The 13647-nt window shown below is 33.3% G+C and overlaps 1 protein-coding gene across 6 annotated transcripts in view; it reads right to left on the bottom strand.

The window, feature by feature from the left end:
• NOVA1 (NOVA alternative splicing regulator 1) overlaps window positions 1-13647 on the bottom strand; it is a 166947-nt gene that overhangs the window by 104178 nt on the left and 49122 nt on the right. The window contains exon 3 of one of the 6 annotated variants that reach the window (XM_070775406.1): window positions 8582-8683. The exons of the other annotated variants lie outside the window; for them this stretch is intronic. The gene's annotated coding sequence lies outside the window, so the exon portion shown is untranslated. The remainder of the gene's footprint in view (window positions 1-8581; window positions 8684-13647) is intronic. 6 annotated transcript variants of the gene reach the window in all.

A 13647-nucleotide genomic window follows, 5' to 3' on the forward strand; every position in this document is an offset into this window, starting at 1 on the left:
TACTTTACTGGTACTATAGGAAGGAATTTCACGTAGGTGGAATAATGTGTGACTGATTTGAAATGTGGGACTGACCTATGTTTCAGTAATCCATTCAATATTTTTAAGAGTTATAAATCAAGAATCAACCATCTCACAATAAATTGAGTGAGTTCAGAAAGAATTATTGAGAATATTCTCTATGGAAATCACAAATGTTCATAATATGTGGCATCTACTCTCAAAGAAAACATAATAGATAAAACTAGTAAAATCTTAGTAAGTGGTAACTAATGAACTGGAGTTTTATCAATAAATATAGAATGAAATATATTGATTCAAGGCATCTTAAAAGCAAACAATGAGAATCTGGAAATAAGTAGGATGATATTCAAATCAAAGGAGAGGAGGGCAGTAATATTTGACCCTGGATCATAGGTTTACTGTGAAGCATAGCAAGAATGATTGAGGTCACGAGGCAGAATCGATAATGGAGAACTAAAGATTTGGTTTGGTTTCAGACATGCTGAATATGTCATAACCTGCACACTATAGGAAAATATGGAGTCAAAATTTCAAAAAAGAAATATAAAAAGTAACTATCAATTAATGACCACTTTTCTTATTATTTGCATTTATATTCATAACATGAGTAAGGTATTATGTATTAGATTAGATCACTATCTGAGTTTAGGGATAAAATAAAGAGGTAACTTTCTAATGAATTCTAAAGTTCATTATTTTTCAATTTTTAACATTTTACTTGACCCACTAAAACAGGGTTTCTATATTAAAGTCCTATACAATATCACAATCAAAAAACAGAGCCACTTAAAAGGGAAAATAAACCAAAATGACAAATTTTTTAAAAAGTATGTTTTAGATAGTATATTTCAAAAAACTATACTATATTTCTAAGTACTGATTTTCCTATTTGATGACTGGTGGCTATATATACCAGATACTTCCTAAAAATTTCCTAAATTTTACTTTTCCCAAGTATGTTCACAAAAACTTACAAAAACAGAAATTTGTTCTTTCTAGTATCAAACTTCCATCATACAGCAATATTCACCTCAGCTAAGTGAAAAATACAAAATAATTTTAAGAATTTTATTAAGTAGAATGTTTAAATTACTTCAATGGTTGGGAAAAGAGTAAATTAGCAGGAAAAGCTTCTTGGTACCTAAAACTAAGATGCAATCAGTCATATTTTATAGTTTGTTCCCTCTTATGAAGCACAAATACACAAGTTTATTGGTATAAGAAATATGACTTCAAACAAGTAATCCCATGTACTATAATTTCTTGCATCAATACTGCTTGAAATTCAACTGATTATGAGATTTGTCATATTTACCATTTCAGCTAACATAAAGGTTAGAATGTCCATTCACCAAGATTCCTAGGTTAGGAAGTGTTAACTGATAAAAGTCAGAAATTAAAAGTTAAAGTGTAATCAGTTATATTGGTGAAAGTTAGTAAATAAGGTAAAAATCTTTGAAATTTTCAATGAGATAATCCATATGTAATAGCAATGTGGAAATAAGGAGCAAAAAATTACTGGGATATTTTATTGATAATTGATTTAACTTCTCTCAAACTCTGATGATCTGATTTGAAGAGAACACATTTTTTTTTCTCTCTCTTTTACTTTTTTAGTGTACTATCTACATTTATTTGGGAGATTCCAGGAAAAATATATTTTTAAACATATAAGGAATTTTTCAATTATTTGTACTTACAATGCCATTTTGACTTCTCACTTCTCTAATTATCACCTGACCATATGATAATAATATGTACCTGACTATACATATTAAAGAATCCTACTTTTAGCTAAATTTCAGCAATAAAGATTGCATTAAATTATTATGGTAAGGAATAGCAGAAATTCAATGTTACATCTCAAGCTGTTTAAGTCAACTTTTGTACAGTAATCACTCAAAATAATAATCCATTAAAGTATGATTGAAATAGCACTTTACTCTCAACAAATACAGCTTCAATTTAATTTTCTGTTATAGGTGTACTACTCTCGTAACCAAAGCTCTCGGAGACCAATAGTTTGATTTTTCACCATTTCTGACCATATTTTTTGATACAATCTGAAAACTTGAGGAATTTAAAATAAGAAAAGAAAATCCTATAATAGAAAGAATTTTCTTTCAATCTGAACCCACTTGGATATCCTTATTTAATCACCACTGACCCCATCAACTGTAATAAAACAAGAAAGAAAAATAAAGAAATGCAAGGAAACTGGAAGATCAACTGAGCCAAAACAGAACTAAATCTAAAATGCACTTGCCTAAGAGTGAATAAAAGGCAATACCATTAGCTTAAAAAAATTAGAGGCATAAAAATAATTCTTTCACCCTCAAATATTTTTAGATCAAGGATATAAATGAATAAATAAAAATATTAGTATGAATTACTCAACAATAGTATTATAAACTCTGATCTCAATGTTCAGAAGAGATTCATAAATTCAGCAAATAATACACTGAATATATTACAGAAAGGAAGTAAGAGATTCACCAAGAAAGAAGTCAGTGGCTGTCTCAAAAATGCTCACACTCTAGTAGGAAGATAGACATTTTTATAGGCAATACACTAATATCATAAACAAAGTACTAGTGAGAGCAAAGAACACACTAGAGAAAAGCACTTATTCTAACTGCCAAGAGCAGTAAAGACTTCACCTAAATTGGGCATCGAAGACCAAGTAAGATTCCACCAGAAGGAAAAGGTAAAAAGAATACCCCTAAGTCACAAAATAGCTTAAGACAAGGCATGGAACAACAGACATGGATGAACATTCATAGATATGCTAGCTGCTCACAAGGGCCTCAGTGTAGGTGATTTAAAAGGATGCTAAAATGTGAGTTTTTCTGTGTTTTCACTTTCAGCTAAGGATCCAAAGCTGAGAACAATAGGTTCCAAGTACAAGAGCGGAGATGACACATCATCTATGCAACACCTGGAAAGACGGGGGCCATAAACTGCTCATGTATCCCTTAGTCTATCATTCACATAAAAAAACAAAAGCATCTATTGGAGAAGGGGAGTTAATAAATTGTTTGAGGAAGAAACAGAACTATGATTCACTCAGATTTTGCCCTATGCCCTTTAGAATACAGGACACTTCATGAATGGAACAGGAACTGGAATTAGGGCTGAAACAAAATCTAAAGGCAAGGGGGCAAGATGATCTCACTCTGGGCTACCACCTTGGAAATGGCCCAGAGCTCCATTCCAGAGTTTATGCACTCAAGAAACATTTTCCCATAGGACAAATAAGGATACTGGGAAAGAAACTAGTCCTGAGCCATTTTTAAAGAAAGTCTACCCAAAGGACTACAAAAGGAACAAGATAATACCAGAAGTAGAGGCTAGAGGTAGACCAGAAAGTCAGAGACTAAGGAAGGTAGTCAAACAAAGTATTGAATTCTAACCGGGTTATCCTCAAGCAGCAGGAATCCTTGATAAACCCCTCAAAACCAAGAGAAAGATCCCATTCAGATTTCCAACATACCTTTACTACCAATTAGTAATTCTCTATTTCTGATGTTCAAACTTTGGAAGACCCAGGACCTGCACAGTGAGTAGGGAGGGAAAATAAGAAAAAAGAAGTTGAGAGCTGCTGAGAAGCTGCTGTGTAGCACAGGGAGCCCAGTGTGGTGCTCTGTGGTGACCTGGAGGGATGGGATGCAGGGAGGGATGGAATACAGGTACAATTATGGCGGATTTGCATTGTTGTATGGCAGAAACCAATACAACATTGTAAAAAAATTTAATATTTAATAAAACTAAAAAATAGAAAAGAAAGTCTACTAGTTGACATGTCCTGTTCCCCTTTCCCACTCAGATTTTTAAGCCTGCTTTGAGTAAGGTTGATATAAGGGAGAAATTTTACATAGGATGAGAGTTTGGAGAAGGAAATGGCAACCCACTCCAGTGTTCTTGCCTGGAGAATCCCAGAGACGGGGGAGCCTGGTGGGCTGCCGTCTTTGGGGTTGCACAGAGTCAGACACGACTGAAGCAACTTAGCAGCAGCAGCAGCAGCAGCCTGTTTTTATATTGCTTGAAAATTAAGACTACTTCACAATGCCAAAGAGTGAGAAAAGAAGGAATAAAAGGAGAAAAAAATAAAAGGAGAAAGAGAGAAGCACAAGAGGAAGAGAAAGGAAGAAGAGCAAATGCATGGCAGAACAAAGATAGGTTCTTGAAAAGCATTAAGATATGGAAAAAATAATATTCAGAGTTCAAATTTTATATTCAGTGACAGAAAAGAACAAAGTAACTTTCTGCTTGCACCCTGATGAGTTCATCTCTTTTAATAAACCCATAGAGAATGGCAAATGGTGGGCAAAGTAGTCTGATTATAAGGTTCAAATTTTGATTTAATTATTGTGAAGTCTGAAATGTATAAATATAGACAACTTTAAGTTATTTTTTAAAGTCATATAATCATCTAAGCATATATATACTGTGAATCTGTTTAGGGAGAACCTACATTTATTTATAAAATGTTCACTCATGTTCTGAGTTGCAGAAACTCGTCAGTATTAGGGAAAAGAAGTTAAAGGCAAATTCCACCTTCATGAGTTTACAGAAAATGAAAGGGTTAGTCACTCCGTCATATCCAACTCTCTGAGACCCCATGGACTGTAGCCTGCCAGGCTCCTCTGTCCATGGGATTTCCCAGACAAGAAAACTGGAATGGGCTGCCAATTCCTTCTCCAAGAGGTCTTCCTGACCCAGGGATCGAACCTAGGTCTCCTGCATTGCAGGCAGATTCTTTACCAACTGAGCTAACAGAGAAGCGAGACAGAGGAAACAGACAAGTACACGTATTACCTTACACATAATAACTGCTAGAACAGGAAGAAGCAAAGCCTACAGGATCATATACAATGAAAGTATAAAGGATGAAGAAGTAGGAAACACCTCAGTTAAGGAGAAATTAAAGTTATGTCCATAGGATTAGGTTGAGTTACACAGCTGATGGGAGCCTAGGATAAAGGGGTATGTGAGTGGCTGGAAAGAATGTTGCAGGCAGGCAAAGGCACAATGAAAGCATGGCATATTCTGGGAATTATAAGAAGTTCAGTATCAATCAAGCAAGCAATCAGTACATGCAGGAAGAAATAAAGTTGAGCCAGTTCACATGCCTGGACAGGGAATTTGGATTTTATCTAAAGAACAATGGAGGCCACTGAAAGGTTTTAGTAACACTCATTTTTCATATACTGCACATCTAGTATACACTAAGAACTCTTTCACATGCTTGTTTTTTCCTCACAACAACCCTGTGAGGTAGGTGTAATGATTTTCAATTAACAGGTTGGGGGGGGGAACCCTTAAATTTCTTAAGCAAGTTACACTTGAATAAATAGCTACAAAGTGGTGATCAGTATTCCAACCACACTTCAGAAAATACATTAGAAATACATGGATACACACACACAAACATGCATACACATACACACATCACAAGTTTTACCCACAACACATTGAAATTTCAGAGTTAAAATTTTTTTAAAACAAGAAGGCTTGTTAAATTCTGCATTAAAACCTGTGGCATAAATAGTTGTTCAAGCAAACTTAAACATTTAAAATGTTCAACCAATTCAATTTATACTGATAAATACCTGCAGAATTCATAAAATAGGCAGGAATTTATATAAAATAAGATATAGCAAAGCTTGAGGTCATTCTATGCAGATTTTATCTCCATATATTTGCCACAGGTTATCTGGGGAAAAGATCTTTTCTCATTTATTTCTAAAATATGTACATTCAAACTGCATGTATTTTTCTAGGAACATAATTATATTTTAGATGACAGAAAATAAATGATGTATGAATACAAAAGTTTATTAAATGAAGTAACACAAATTTAAACCATTTAGAATAAAAAGAACTGTTCACCTAATGTTAAATTACAAAATCATCTCCCCATTGTTTACAATAAAACATTTCAAAGTTTTTTATCTCCCTATAGCATCACAAAAGTTTGGTAAGTCAAATAACTTTTAAAAAATACGTTTGGGATGGATCTAAAAATATCTCTAATCCAAAATATAGATTATGTACTTTGTAAAACTGAGGAGAGTATCTGAGAAACTAAAATATGTATTGAAACTATTTTAAAATGTGTTTTTAAAAATTAGTTTAAGTTAAAATCCACACTCAAAGTATACTTCTGGGAAGCTTATTTTCTCACCAATTTCACTTATTTCTTCAGCTAGTCTTAATATTTCTTTATAAAATCTCTAACTGAAAACTAGATATTGCCAGAACATTACTGCTAGAGGTCTAAGGACATACAATTATTTAGAAATTCCTATTATCTATGAATTTGATTTATTTTTCCTATTTCAAACAGAAAAGTATAATGGAGGATGAAAAAATAAAGGTTTCATTAAGATTAACTACTCTTGATTTAGTATTTATTTCTGAATTCCAAAATTATGAAGAGAATATAGATTAATATGCCTGATCACAATTCACAATATGATAATAAGCTCCCCTTTGGAAAATAAAAAGTTAAATAGAGATATTACGCATCTATAAGATACTTTATGCAATAAGAATAATTTCTAAATAAACTGTTTCAAATGTACAACTGAACTTAAAACACCAACATTATTTTTGATTGCACAAGCAGTATATGTTCATTAAATTCAAATAGTACACAAGCATATTAAATAAAAATGAAAATTTCCATATAATTCCTTTTTTCCAAATACCATACACTGGGAGTATATTAAAGTATACATTTTATATAAATCTAATTAAATTTCATCAGCCCAGAATATATAAAATATAACAATTAAATATCCTGTATAACTGAAAAATATTTATTCAAATATACACCACAGGTATAGTTCATTCCTTTTCACTAACAGTAAAATAATATATATTTATAAAACATATGGTTTATTCTGTCAAGTATGAGTACTTCAGTTAATAAGATGAGTAGGATTAATACTTACACTGTATGTAGAAAATGCAAAGGAACCAATTATAGCAAAGCAAATATTTCACATACTGATAAAATACACTCTTGCTAGAGAAACACAAGTATATTATGTCTAAAACTATATTTTTTTAAAATACTGATATTTACTTTTTTAATGTTTTCACTACTGAGTGAAGTATTAAGTGTATGCAAATAAGGGTTAAAATCTCCTAAAAAAGTTAGTGTTTTGGAAATATTTAACTACATTATTCTCTGAAGGTAAATGAAGTTTAGCTTTTCCTAATATACTTGATGTTTCCTGACGGAAATCAGGCTGTATTTAGTCTCAAAAAAATTTATTCCAAAACATTGGGAGTAACTCCACTACAAAATTAGAGACAGTCAAGTCTGTAGGAAATTAGACCTCCTATTTGATTCTAAAATAGCACCACTTGGTATTTAATTAGTACAAATAATATTCTAACTAGAACAAAATCACTTGAACCAAAATATCTTGGTTACATAACGTAAGGTACAATTTTGAATACATTGAATTCTACTATTTAGTGGAACAGAAAACACTTAAAGAAACAGTCTCTAGAAAATAATTTTTTCCACCCACCTCATTTTACAAGTAAACAAACTGGCCCAGAGAGGCTTTTATCTGCTTTCATTGAGAATCTATAGGTTTAGAGATGTACACAAATATCATTTAAGTTATCACACACATGTTAAAGTTACCTAAAACAAAAGACACTATAAGATTAAGACTTTCTAAAGACTAAAAGAGTCTAATTCTTGCCATATAAATGTTTATAGATACACCCATACTCAACATACACACAAATATAACTAGTAAGTCATACTATTTGACTAAAAAAACAAAACAATAAAATATAACAATCCATATCATGTTGTATAAAATGACACAGTGGTTCTTAATGTTATTTTCCTATCCTATAAAGCATAACCATGCCAAACTTACAAAAGCAGCACTCTTGTAAAATTGCTTTTACAAAAGGAAAAAAGGGATATTATTAAATAATTACATGGGAGAGAGCAACTAAAATATGCTAAGTGGAAGTTCAAATACTTATTCTTTTCTCCCATGCTTTCTTTCAATATGGTAAAAATTTTAAACAGTGTTTCTAAAACAAAAAATCAAAACTACATTCATAAAAAACTGGTTTTGCTGCAAAACTTTCACAAAAAGAGTGAAAGTATTAAATTAAGACTAAGGCATAGATAACTGCAAGCAAAACTAATTAGGATATTTTATTGAATTATAAGTTGATTTGTTACTTTAATATAGCTCTAAAATCTTATATAATATTGATTTGGTCATTTGAAAATTATTTAATAGATTCACAAGTTTCATTAAAAGTGAAGTACTTATAAAAGCATTTTAGTTACATTTGCTTTTAGAATAAAATAATTTCCAATGAGTGCATCCATTTATTTGCTACGTAATCAGTACCAATCACAAATTAGATGACCTTAAAAAATTTAGAGCCAGGGAGAGCAGCACTAAGCTTAACTGACCTCAATACATTTTTCAATGATGCTTCCCAGTTTTGTGTTATTCTCTCGTTTTGGGTTTTCCAGTCTAGGGCGGGTACACAAGAAACTTACAGTCTATGTAGTACTCCTAGTCAGTTTCACTCTGCAGATGGCACAGTGGAGAAATACCTTCTGTACAGGACCATGTACAATTTCTTCTACAGCTGTCAGCACCTAGGGGAAAGTGCGCTGTTAAACAGTTGCTGCGTTCCACTTCAGAAGTGGCTGCAATTCGGTGGTGGGTGAAGTGACTCCTGTACATATATACAGGGATGAAAAGTACTATAGAAAATGAAAACATTTAACAACAAAAGTGGCTGTCTGAAAACTGTGCCACAGCAAAGCAAAATACATCGTTTAGTTACAAGAGCCTTACACAGACAGGCTGCTATTCAATTAAAAACTGAATGTTAAGAATGTGACGGAAAAAATAAAAATACAGTTATTCAATTCACAATATAAGTATCATTACTGAAACATATGTCAAAAAATTAAACCCAAACATTGTTTATTGACTTATAGCATTATTTCTATAGTAATTTTCCTAAAACCAGGTAAATGTATACAGTAAGATTCTTTACTCTGTTTGGCCAATTTATTTGCTTTAGATAACAATTCAAGGAGTTAAAAACAAAATAGGTGAGATATCAAAACTGAAACATAAGTAACATGAAAATATCTAAAAAGAACTGTAAGGAAAAACATTCTGAAATTCTTAATTACTTCATGTTAAACATTTTATAAAAAAAAAAAAAAAACAGTCCTCAAAAACTATACAGGGCTATTTTTCATATAATGGAGCTTTAAAAGTGACCTAATTAGAAAATGACAACTTCTCTTCCTCAAAGTGACAATGAATTAGAATCTAAATACATCTTCTTCCTTTGGTCATATAAACAATGAATTCACCAATTATACGATAATTTCAGCTCATCAATACATAAAATAATTACTATATCCTACTTCTACTACAAAAACAACACCCATTCTATATGATTTATCTTTGATGGAATCAGAAGATAAAAATCCAGAAACTGTTCTCTAAGAAGTATCACCCAATCACTAGGCGGGGAGGTATTTTCTAATCTTCTATCTCTAGGCACAGCTACTATATTTATGCTAATCTGAAGAGGTAACTGACTACATTATTTCAAAATAGCACATTTAGGTTCCTGAAACAGATTGAGAATGCTTTGATGCAAAGTCCAACAAATCAGACCATTAAAAAGTGTTCTTTCATCAAACTTATCTGAATCTCAATTGTCATAACAGATTTATTTTGGTATATATTCAGTGAGGTCAGAGATAGCTTACAATTTCCTTTCAGCTTTCTTAAACTCTTTCTATAATAAGTCATAATGTAAAGGAATATTATTTCCTTTAAGTGACAAGAGGTTGCAAAGGAAGAAAATATGCAGAATTCCCCAGTCTCTTTATTAAAAGAAGACATAGATCAGGGATTCCCAATCCGGGGTCTACATATGGGAATTAGGAAAACTAGGAATTCTGCAAAATTGCAGGCTAAAGACGTATTATACAGGTGCCTAAGTATATTTTTTTTCCCTGGGGAAATGGGATTTTGTCAGGTTTTCAAAAGGCTCTGTGATTTTCCAAAAAAGTTTAAGGAACTACTGGTAAATAATGTGAAGACATTCAACTGAATAAGGAACAGTAATCACTTAAATCAAATCCCTAAATCTGAGCAGCTCATTATGTAAAGTGAAGAACAGACACAAGGAAGTTCCAACCATTAAATGAAATAACTCACAGAAAGCACCTAACATTGACCTATTATTATGAGTAACAGCAGTAACTCTTCAAAAGAGCTGTGTCAAACAAAACTTCCTTATAGGGCCCCATCTTTGTTTACTGCTACATAACTTCATAATAGATTACTTTTAGCTAGCTGTGTCTTCTATTTTTATTTAGGTGTGTCTTCTAAAAGAGATCAACATCACAAGCTACACATTTCTGCATTAGTTTAGATACAAAAATGCTAAATACAAGTTTTGAAACACTGCTACATACGCCTAGAGTCTACATTTTCCCAAAAGCCACACTGGTCCCTTCTGTGACACAGTACTTACTTGGAAAAGATTCAGACATGAAAAAAAAAATTGGCTTCAATTGTTTATATAAAGTTACTTCACTTTCTTTATCAGTCTGGCCTTTCAAACAACAACAAAAAAATCTTAATTGGAGGAATCTATCAAGGAAACACATTTTCTAAAAAGGTTATACAAATACTTTTTCTTTCATATACCATTTTCTTAGTTTAATTTTCTGAGGTAAGAGATACAACAAATATTCATACATACACATCCTTTAAAAAGAAGCTTTAGAGTTACAATATGTAGATAAACCTTACCTTTAAAATGAATTCACAATTATTACAAATAGAATTACAAAACAGTGTGCATGGTGCTCTTCAGGGTTTTGGTAACTTTTAAATAGCCATTAAAAATTGACAAATAAACTGTTACCATGTATTAAGATGCTCAGTGAAGGAATAAGCTTGCAAATACATCTGAAATAATGGCATACAGTGCAACTATGTAGTTTGTTCCCAATCATTTCAAATGTAAAGTACTTTTCCTTGAGTCTTCTCATTACAGGTGTTATATTTTATGTATTCACACACCAATAAAATATACAGCGGTAAGAACAAACAGTAGAGGCTTTAAGGAAAGGCACAGAAGTAGGAGAGAGAAGCATATTAAGCATTCAGAGTACTACAGTGAAAAGGATAAGCACAGAATATAGAGCACATGGAAGGGCCAGTGAAGAGAAGGACAACACGGACAGGCCCAATTATGCTAAGGAATTTTTCAATATTTTATTCCAGATAAGTGGCATTTTGAGAAGTATTATTATAAAAACCATTTCCAGCAGCAGCATGGGAGATGAACTAGAGGTGCAGATGGTTCAACTGGGATGCTAACAATGGGAATATACAGTTAAGAATGATAAAAGATCTGTAAAAAATTTAAAGCATACTACTTTATAAAACAATAAGAGGGTAAAAATTATAAGAAAAATCAAAGCTACTTCTAAAGTTTGAGTACAGAAAGTAGCATGCATTTCATTCATTCACTCAACAACAAAAAAGTTGATTTTCTCATATGGGTCAGGTCCCATTTTAGCCACTGGGCAAAGCACTGAACAAAGGAGCCAGTGATTTGTCCTTTGATGATATGCTAATCGAAAAGACAGACATTAAACAAACCATTAAATATATAATAAAATGTAAGAAAATGATTCACCAATGTACTAAAACTAAAGCAGGCTATGAGAAAAGAGTGACGAATACACTATTTTAAGAGTGTACAAAGAAAACCCAAGGAAGCAGCTTTATATGAGTAAAGAATGAAGTGGCAGGAGTCCACAGACTGACGATTTGGGGTAAGAATACTGCAGACAGATGGACTAGCAAAAGCAAAGACCTGAGACAAGAACAAATGATGAGATAATGTAGGGCCTTGGAGGCCAAATGATCAAGTTTTAACATGGGATAATATAAGGACTTCAGATTTTTAACTCTTAGAGAAAGACACTGCAGTAATTTGACTAGGAGATATAACCTATTCAATCTTTTAAAAGGCTCACACTAGCTGCTGTGGTGGAACTGATGATAGACAGCAAGAATGAAGTATCAGCAAGACTTTGAGAAAATTTACCTAACAGACTATCAGGTGGGACTTCTCCCATAGACAGAAATTGGCATTACAATCCACGACTATGAACAAAAAAATCACCACTCAAGTGTTTCACATTTAAAAGACAGTCTAAACAAGTTTAGTTTCTCTTTACTCCAAACTGCCTACCCCTGCCCATCTTGAGTGAGTCAATCATCAGAGTCTGCTTCACTGACTTAATGTAGTTGGACAGCGCAATTTCCAAGAGCCCAAATAATAACAGAGTGGGCCAAAAGATGGGCATGAATGGAAAACTGGTTACCTCATCACTCAGCTGGACTTTTGCTTATGTTTAGACTTGCTTATCATCCCATGCCCATACCCTCTTAGCCATGCCTATATGAGGACGTGGGAAAACAGAGGTGGAATGGAAAACAGGTAGAGAGAACTGAAGTCACTATTTAAAACAGCAAAGAGTGAGGCTATCAAAGTAGTTGGATTTATGCCTCTAGACAATGGGGATCCCATTGGGGCTGGGTGCATACTGGAGAAGCAGAAACTGCGAAGGAGTAGAAAAAGACAAACTGGATAGTGTGACATTTCAAAAATATCTCATCCCCCCAAAAAAGTTTAACACACATGACACATCAAGAGTAGTATTTGCCTCTTTCCCTACAGAAGGCATGAGGGTTTTTCAGATGATCAGAAATAGAGAAAATAAAGATGCACCACTTAATTAGGGGCATCTTATCCCTTTTTGCCTCTCTCCTCCAAGCACCAACACCCAGGAGGACAAACAAAAGCAGATCACTCTCTACTCACTGGAATGAGCAGCCTGAATGACTGACTAGATTCAACCCCTTCCACACTAGAGTCTCTCAGAATAGCCTAAGCAGCACTGAGTAGAAGGGGAAAAGCCGTTTTAAATTTTACTATAAAGGTAATCAGAGAAGGCAATGGCAACCCACTCCGTACTCTCGCCTGGAAAATCCCATGGATCGAGGAGCCTGGTGGCCTGCAGTCCATGGGGTCACTAAGAGTCGGATAAGACTGAGTGTCTTCACTTTCACTCACTGGAGAAGGAAATGGCAACCCACTCCAGTGTTCTTGCCTGGAGAATCCCAGGGATGGGGGAGCCTAGTAGGCTGCCGTCTATGGGGTCGCGCAGAGTTGGACATGACTGAAGCGACTTAGCAGCAGCAGCAGCAGCATAAAGGTAATCAAACTAAGTCAGATTAAACTGACTTTACTAAAGTCAGACTAAATTGATTTTTTGACGTGTCCAGAAAGCTTTAACATTTCCCTGGAGTAAAGAAACAAACAAAAACTGATTTGACCAATCATAAACAAAGGTCAGATTGGAGAAAAATAAAAAACTTCATGTTTGCATTCCCACTTAACTCTCCAACCCCGTCATCTCAAGCCATACTGTATTATGAAATGGTTAACACCAATGAGCTAGTAAATGATTTATTTGCTTTTCATCTCTCTAAAATATTCAAG

The sequence above is a fragment of the Bos indicus genome, chromosome 21 (assembly GCF_029378745.1).
Source record: "Bos indicus isolate NIAB-ARS_2022 breed Sahiwal x Tharparkar chromosome 21, NIAB-ARS_B.indTharparkar_mat_pri_1.0, whole genome shotgun sequence".
Taxonomy (NCBI): Eukaryota; Metazoa; Chordata; class Mammalia; order Artiodactyla; family Bovidae; genus Bos; species Bos indicus.